Genomic DNA, 7,008 nt, shown 5'->3' with positions numbered 1-7,008 from the left:
CGTCTCCTGGTAAGGATGTCTCCTGGTGAGGACGTCTCTTGTTGAGGATGTCTCCTGATGAGGACGTCTCTTGATGAGGATGTCTCTTGGTGAGGACGTCTCTTGGTAAGGATGTCTCCTGGTGAGGACGTCTCCTGGTAAGAATGTCTCCTGGTGAGGACGTCTCCTGGTAAGGATGTCTCCTGGTGAGGACATCTCTTGGTGAGGATGTCTCCTGGTGAGGACGTCTCATGGTGAGGATGTCTCTTGGTGAGGACGTCTCTTGGTAAGGATGTCTCCTGGTGAGGATGTCTCCTGGTGAGGACGTCTCCTGGTAAGGATGTCTCCTGGTGAGGACGTCTCTTGTTGAGGATGTCTCCTGATGAGGACGTCTCTTGATGAGGATGTCTCTTGGTGAGGATGTCTCCTGGTGAGGATGTCTCATGGTGAGGACGTCTCTTGGTGATGATGTCTCCTGGTGAGGATGTCTCCTGATGAGGATGTCTCTTGGTGAGGATGTCTCTTGGTGAGGACGTCTCCTGGTGAGGACGTCTCTTGGTGAGGATGTCTCTTGGTGGGGATGTCTCCTGGTGAGGACGTCTCTTGTTGAGGATGTCTCTTGGTGAGGACATCTCTTGGTGAGGACGTCTGTTGGTGAGGACGTCTCCTGGTGAGGACGTGTCATGGTGAGGACGTCTCTTGGTGAGGACATCTCTTGGTGAGGACGTCTGTTGGTGAGGACGTCTCCTGGTGAAGACGTCTCATGGTGAGGATGTCTCTTGGTGAGGACATCTCTTGGTGAGGATGTCTCTTGGTGAGGACATCTCTTGGTGAGGATGTCTGTTGGTGAGGACGTCTCCTGGTGAGGACGTCTCATGGTGAGGACGTCTCTTGGTGAGGATGTCTCTTGGTGAGGACGTCTCCTGGTAAGGATGTCTCCTGGTGAGGACGTCTCATGGTGAGGATGTCTCTTGGTGAGGACATCTCTTGGTGAGGATGTCTCCTGGTGAGGACGTCTCGTGGTGAGGATGTCTCTTGGTGAGGACGTCTCTTGGTAAGGATGTCTCCTGGTGAGGATGTCTCCTGGTGAGGACGTCTCCTGGTAAGGATGTCTCCTGGTGAGGACGTCTCTTGTTGAGGATGTCTCCTGATGAGGACGTCTCTTGATGAGGATGTCTCTTGGTGAGGACGTCTCTTGGTAAGGATGTCTCCTGGTGAGGACGTCTCCTGGTAAGGATGTCTCCTGGTGAGGACGTCTCCTGGTAAGGATGTCTCCTGGTGAGGACATCTCTTGGTGAGGATGTCTCCTGGTGAGGACGTCTCATGGTGAGGATGTCTCTTGGTGAGGACGTCTCTTGGTAAGGATGTCTCCTGGTGAGGATGTCTCCTGGTGAGGACGTCTCCTGGTAAGGATGTCTCCTGGTGAGGACGTCTCTTGTTGAGGATGTCTCCTGATGAGGACGTCTCTTGATGAGGATGTCTCTTGGTGAGGATGTCTCCTGGTGAGGATGTCTCATGGTGAGGACGTCTCTTGGTGATGATGTCTCCTGGTGAGGATGTCTCCTGATGAGGATGTCTCTTGGTGAGGATGTCTCTTGGTGAGGACGTCTCCTGGTGAGGACGTCTCTTGGTGAGGATGTCTCTTGGTGGGGATGTCTCCTGGTGAGGACGTCTCTTGTTGAGGATGTCTCTTGGTGAGGACATCTCTTGGTGAGGACGTCTGTTGGTGAGGACGTCTCCTGGTGAGGACGTGTCATGGTGAGGACGTCTCTTGGTGAGGACATCTCTTGGTGAGGACGTCTGTTGGTGAGGACGTCTCTTGGTGAGGACGTCTGTTGGTGAGGACGTCTCCTGGTGAAGACGTCTCATGGTGAGGATGTCTCTTGGTGAGGACATCTCTTGGTGAGGATGTCTCTTGGTGAGGACATCTCTTGGTGAGGATGTCTGTTGGTGAGGACGTCTCCTGGTGAGGACGTCTCATGGTGAGGACGTCTCTTGGTGAGGATGTCTCTTGGTGAGGACGTCTCCTGGTAAGGATGTCTCCTGGTGAGGACGTCTCATGGTGAGGATGTCTCTTGGTGAGGACATCTCTTGGTGAGGATGTCTCTTGGTGAGGACGTCTCGTGGTGAGGACGTCTCTCGGTGAGGACGTCTCTTGGTCAGGACATCTCCTGGTGAGGACGTCTCTTGGTGGTCCAGCTCCTTCAGCCATCTCACGTCTCCACACTTTTAAAAGTCTGTCCCTCCTGTCAAGCGGAGCCGCTGCTGATGAAAAGATCCAGAACGACTCCGCGGGACGATACGAGCCTGGATTATGTAACAGACCAGGAATGAGGAGCAGCGTTGGGACACGTCTCCGGGGGGGGGGGGACAACGTCAAGTCGGACCGGGAGGAGGGAGACGCAGGGTGTCCTCTGACCCCCGTCAGTTAGCGCACAAATAAATCAGCTCCGGGTTCGTCCTCCATGGGGTCAGTGTGAGGGACAGACGAGGGATGGGAGAGTCTCCTCAGAAGACAGACAGGAACCGGAGCGTCTTGTCAGAGGACAGACGAGGGACCAGAGCGTCTCGTCGGAGGACAGACGAGGGACCAGAGCGTCTCCTGATCAGGTCAGGTGAGGTGTTCCTCCATGATTCATCCCAGAAAGACAAACTGTGTCATTAGGAGACATGAAGAGAGGGAATTTCCACAACCACACACACACACACACACACACACGCACACACACACACACACACACACACACACACACACACACACACACACACACCGTACAGCGTCGGTGGAAAGGAGTCGCTGGAGGAAGAAGGTCACCAGTTAGCAGGGGAACCAATGAGTCCAGAACACCTCCTGGTCCTGGACCCTCTGGTCGTCATATTGTCTCCTGGCGGAAGTACCTGGTAGTTGAACCAGGAGAGTACCTGGTAGCAGGACCAGGAGGGTACCTGGTAGTAGGACCAGGAGAGTACCCGGTAGTAGAACCAGGAGAGTACCTGATAGTAGGACCAGGCGAGTACCTGGTAGCAGGACCAGGAGAGTACCTGGTAGTAGAACCAGGAGAGTACCCGGTAGTAGGACCAGGCGAGTACCTGGTAGCAGGACCAGGAGAGTACCCGGTAGTAGAACCAGGATAGTACCCGGTAGTAGGACCAGGAGAGTACCCGGTAGTAGAACCAGGAGAGTACCTGGTAGAGCAGGACCAGGAAAGTACCTGGTAGCAGGACCAGGAGAGTACCTGGTAGTAGAACCAGGCGAGTACCTGGTAGCAGGACCAGGATAGTACCTGGTAGCAGGACCAGGAAAGTACCTGGTAGCAGGACCAGGAGAGTACCTGTAGTAGAACCAGGCGAGTACCTGGTAGTAGAACCAGGATAGTACCTGGTAGCAGAAAACTCGGTAGAGCGCAGACAACACCACATTTGTTTACAGCCCCAGGCTAGCATTGTGAGCATGCTAGCCGCCTGTTACCCGCTTTCTACAGGAACATCGTTTCAGCGTTTTTTTTTTTTTTATTGATTCGTAAATTATTTAGTTTTAGTTTAGTTTCGTTGCTCACGTTTCGTTTTTGCGAAGAAGCGGATGGGCGAGGCGTCTCATGCAGGAGATCAAAGGAGATCAAACGAGATCAGCGTCTGTCGCCATGGAGACGCAATAGCAGGCTGCCGTTAGCCGTCTGCTAGCGCACATGTAACAGTGTGTGTGTGTGTGTGTGTGTGTACTTATTGATGGTGCATTGGCCGGTGATTGCATCTGGACGTCAGCCAATAAGGCCGTTCGATTATTAAACTAAAAATAAACAAAACAAACCCCGATGGAGATATAATGCAGTGTGTGCGTGTGTGTGTGTGTGTGTGTGTGTAAATAGACACAATCAATGAGATTGGTCCATTTGTCTATGTTTGGATTGGCCCCGCCCCCTTTTGTCCCAGACAGTATCCATAGTTATGGGAACAGTGAGGAAGTTTTAAAATGTATCTATTGATGAAAGTACCAGAGGGGATTGTGGGAAATGTAGTTCAGGACGCTTCAGACCACAAATCTGAATATTTCTTTTCTTCTACTCCTGTTTTCTTTCTCTCTTTCTTTCTTTCTGTCTTCCTTTCTTTCTTTCTTTTTCAGTTTTTCTACTTACACTCATATTTTCACTGACATTTTCAGTGAAAAACTGACAGAATAGAATAGAAAAGAACAGAATAGAAGAGTGTATTATCCCCAGAGGGACGTCTGACCCCCCTCTTACCGCCCCCTGCTGGCCGAGACGCGCACGACATGCACGCGCACGGAGAGGAGGAGGATGAAGACGTTTGCTTTGCGCGCGCGAAGGTCAGAAGGTCATTGAAAAAGGTTCATCTTCTGGGGGGGGGGGGGGGGGGGGGGCTGCAAATACAATCAGCGTGACCGCGTGAGCCGCGTGACACGGTGACGTCATCGGTCGTTAACTGTACTTTTTTTTCCTTCTTTTTCACCCAATGTGAAGTAAACGCTGCAGCTGATGATAATGATGATGATGATGATGATGGTCGTGATGACGACACGGGGACTCGCAAGCGCCGTGCACGCGTACACATTTTTTACAAGCCCCCTAAAAAGTGGACCACTGGCGTGCACGCGCATGCCTCTGGGAGGCGGCGATGGCTCAGTTTGGAGCGCATTATTATTATTATTATGATTATTATTATTTTGACTATTAAAGAGGAGAAGGCGATAGAACCGGAAGAACCGGGACTGTACCTCGGTGTGCGTCCCGTCACCGGTGCGCCCTCGCGCAGCGCCTCAGCGCCGCGTTGCGTTGCGCTCCCGGTCCCGGTCCCGGTCCCGGTCCTAGGTCCCGGCTCCGGCTCCGGCTCCGGCTCCGGTCCCGGTTCCCGCTCTGTGCGCCTCACCGCTGTCCCCGCTCCGGACTCATCCCAGCGGTCCCGGTACCGGTCAGTCCTCCGCCGAACGACCGGAGAAAGTTTTGACGCGCCGAAGAAAAAGTTCCCGAAACGGAGGAAAGTGAAGAAGAAGCGGAATCCGGCCACGATCCCGACCTCACGGGACCTCCGAGTCCCGGGGAGCGGGGACGGGGACGGGGACGGGGACGGGGCGGCCGCACGGTGGCATCTGGAACGGTGGAACGTGGAGGGGGGGGGGGGGGGGAGAAGGAGGAACGGAGGAACGGAGTAACGGAGTAACGGCGTCCCGGCGGGGTGGAGAGGATGAACTGAGATCCGGCGGCGCGGAGTCCGACTGGAGGAGGAGGAGGAGGAGGGAGAGAGGGGGAGGAGGAGGAGGAGGAGGGGGAGGAGGGGGAGGAGGAGAAGCAGGGAAGAGAGGGGGAGGAGGAGGAAGAGGAGGAGGGAAGAGAGGGGGAGGAGGTGGAGGAGGAGGGAGAGAGGGGGGAGGAGGAGGAGGAGGAGGGGGAGGAGGAGGAGGGAGAGAGGGGGAGGAGGAGGAGGAGGAGGGGGAGGAGGGGGAGGAGGAGAAGCAGGGAAGAGAGGGGGGAGGAGGAGGAAGAGGAGGAGGGAAGAGAGGGGGAGGAGGAGGAAGAGGAGGAAGAGGAGGAGGGAAGAGGGGGGGAGGAGGAGGAGGAGGAGGAGGAGGGAAGAGAGGGGGAGGAGGAGGAGGAGGAGATGGGGGAGGGAGGAGTGGGTGGAGGTGGAGGAGAGAAGAGGGGAGGAGGAGGAGGAGGAGGGAGAGAGGGGGAGGAGGAGGAGGAGGAGGAGGAGGGGGAGGAGGAGAAGCAGGGAAGAGAGGGGGAGGAGGAGGAAGAGGAGGAGGGAAGAGAGGGGGAGGAGGAGGAGGAGGGAAGAGGGGGGGAGGAGGAGGAGGAGGAGGAGGAAGAGGAGAAGGGAGAAGGAGGAGGAGGAGGAGCAGAGAGGGAGGTCCAATCACCATCAGAGAAACGTTCAGAGGTTTTCAACTTTCAGCCTCTTCAGCTTATTAATGTGAAGAAATAATAATAATAATAATAATAATAATAATAATAATAATAATTTAAATCCTCACTGATTTTCTGAAACATTCTTGTTCAGACTGAAACCAGATAAAGAAGCTAAAACAGCAAAGTAAAACTAGAACGGATGGAATTATTATATAAAATCATTGAAATCAACAGGAAAAGGAGAAAAAAGGGAATGAAATAAAACATTTAAATAAGAAAAATAAGAAAAAAGAAGAGAAAGAAGCGAAAACAGCAAAGTAAAACTAGAACGGATGGAATTATTGCAAAAAAAAAGGATAAAAGAGCTCAAACTACTGGAAAAAACAATGAAAACTGTCAAAGTAAAAGCATTAAAATTACAAGTTCTCTGTTTTCTTTTCAGGAGGAAATTTAGAAAAGAGTGATGTGGAAAAAAATAAGTGAAAAAAAAGGAAAAATTAAAAAGGAAAAAGAGGAAAAAATGGAAAAGAGAAAGGAAATGAAAAAAAATAAAAATAAAAAACATTCGAATGAGAAAAAAGAAGAAAAAAGAAGAGAAAGAAAGGGGGAAATGACATGGACAAAACATAAAAAAATGGATAGAACTGATTTTTCAAAAGGAACATATGAAAAGAAAAAGGGAAAAGTGAAAAACAAAAATGAAACAAAGAAAATAAGAACAAATTGAGGAAAAAGTAAAATTGGGGAAATAAAAGAAGAAGAAAAGAAGAAAAGAGTGAAGGAAGTTAGGGAAAAGTGGAAAACTTTTAATTAAACTGAAACTCGTCCAGCGAACAGGAAACGTAGAAGAACCGCAGAAATAAAATACAGGAAAGAGAAAAAATGGGGAAAATCTGTCAAAATTAAAGCAAAAAAGTCCTGCAGGGGGCGCTGGGGAATCGTACTGCAGGGGGCGCTAGGGTGACGTCCTGCAGGGGGCGCTGGGGCGACGTCCTATAGGGGGCGCTGGGGCGACGTCCTGCAGGGGGCGCTGGGGTGACGTGCTGCAGGGGGGCGCTGGGGCGACGTGCTGCAGGGGGCGCTGGGGCGACGTCCTACAGGGGGGCGCTGGGGCGACGTCCTGCAGGGGGGCGCTGGGGGTGACGTCCTGCAGGGGGGCGCTGGG

At 52.4% G+C, this 7,008-nt stretch overlaps 1 protein-coding gene across 1 annotated transcript in view; it reads right to left on the bottom strand.

Moving 5' to 3' along the window:
* The window catches only part of plekhg2 (pleckstrin homology domain containing, family G (with RhoGef domain) member 2), a 72,030-nt gene extending 66,991 nt beyond the window's left edge, over positions 1–5,039 (bottom strand). Inside the window, exon 1 of the mRNA XM_080521889.1 lies at positions 4,712–5,039. The gene's annotated coding sequence lies outside the window, so the exon portion shown is untranslated. The remainder of the gene's footprint in view (positions 1–4,711) is intronic.
* Between the last annotated feature and the right edge of the window lie 1,969 nt (positions 5,040–7,008).

This window comes from Blennius ocellaris (assembly GCF_963422515.1).
Source record: "Blennius ocellaris genome assembly, contig: SCAFFOLD_104, whole genome shotgun sequence".
Lineage (NCBI taxonomy): Eukaryota > Metazoa > Chordata > Actinopteri > Blenniiformes > Blenniidae > Blennius > Blennius ocellaris.
Note: the sequence above shows the minus strand (reverse complement) of the source record. Positions and strands in the feature narration are given on the sequence as shown.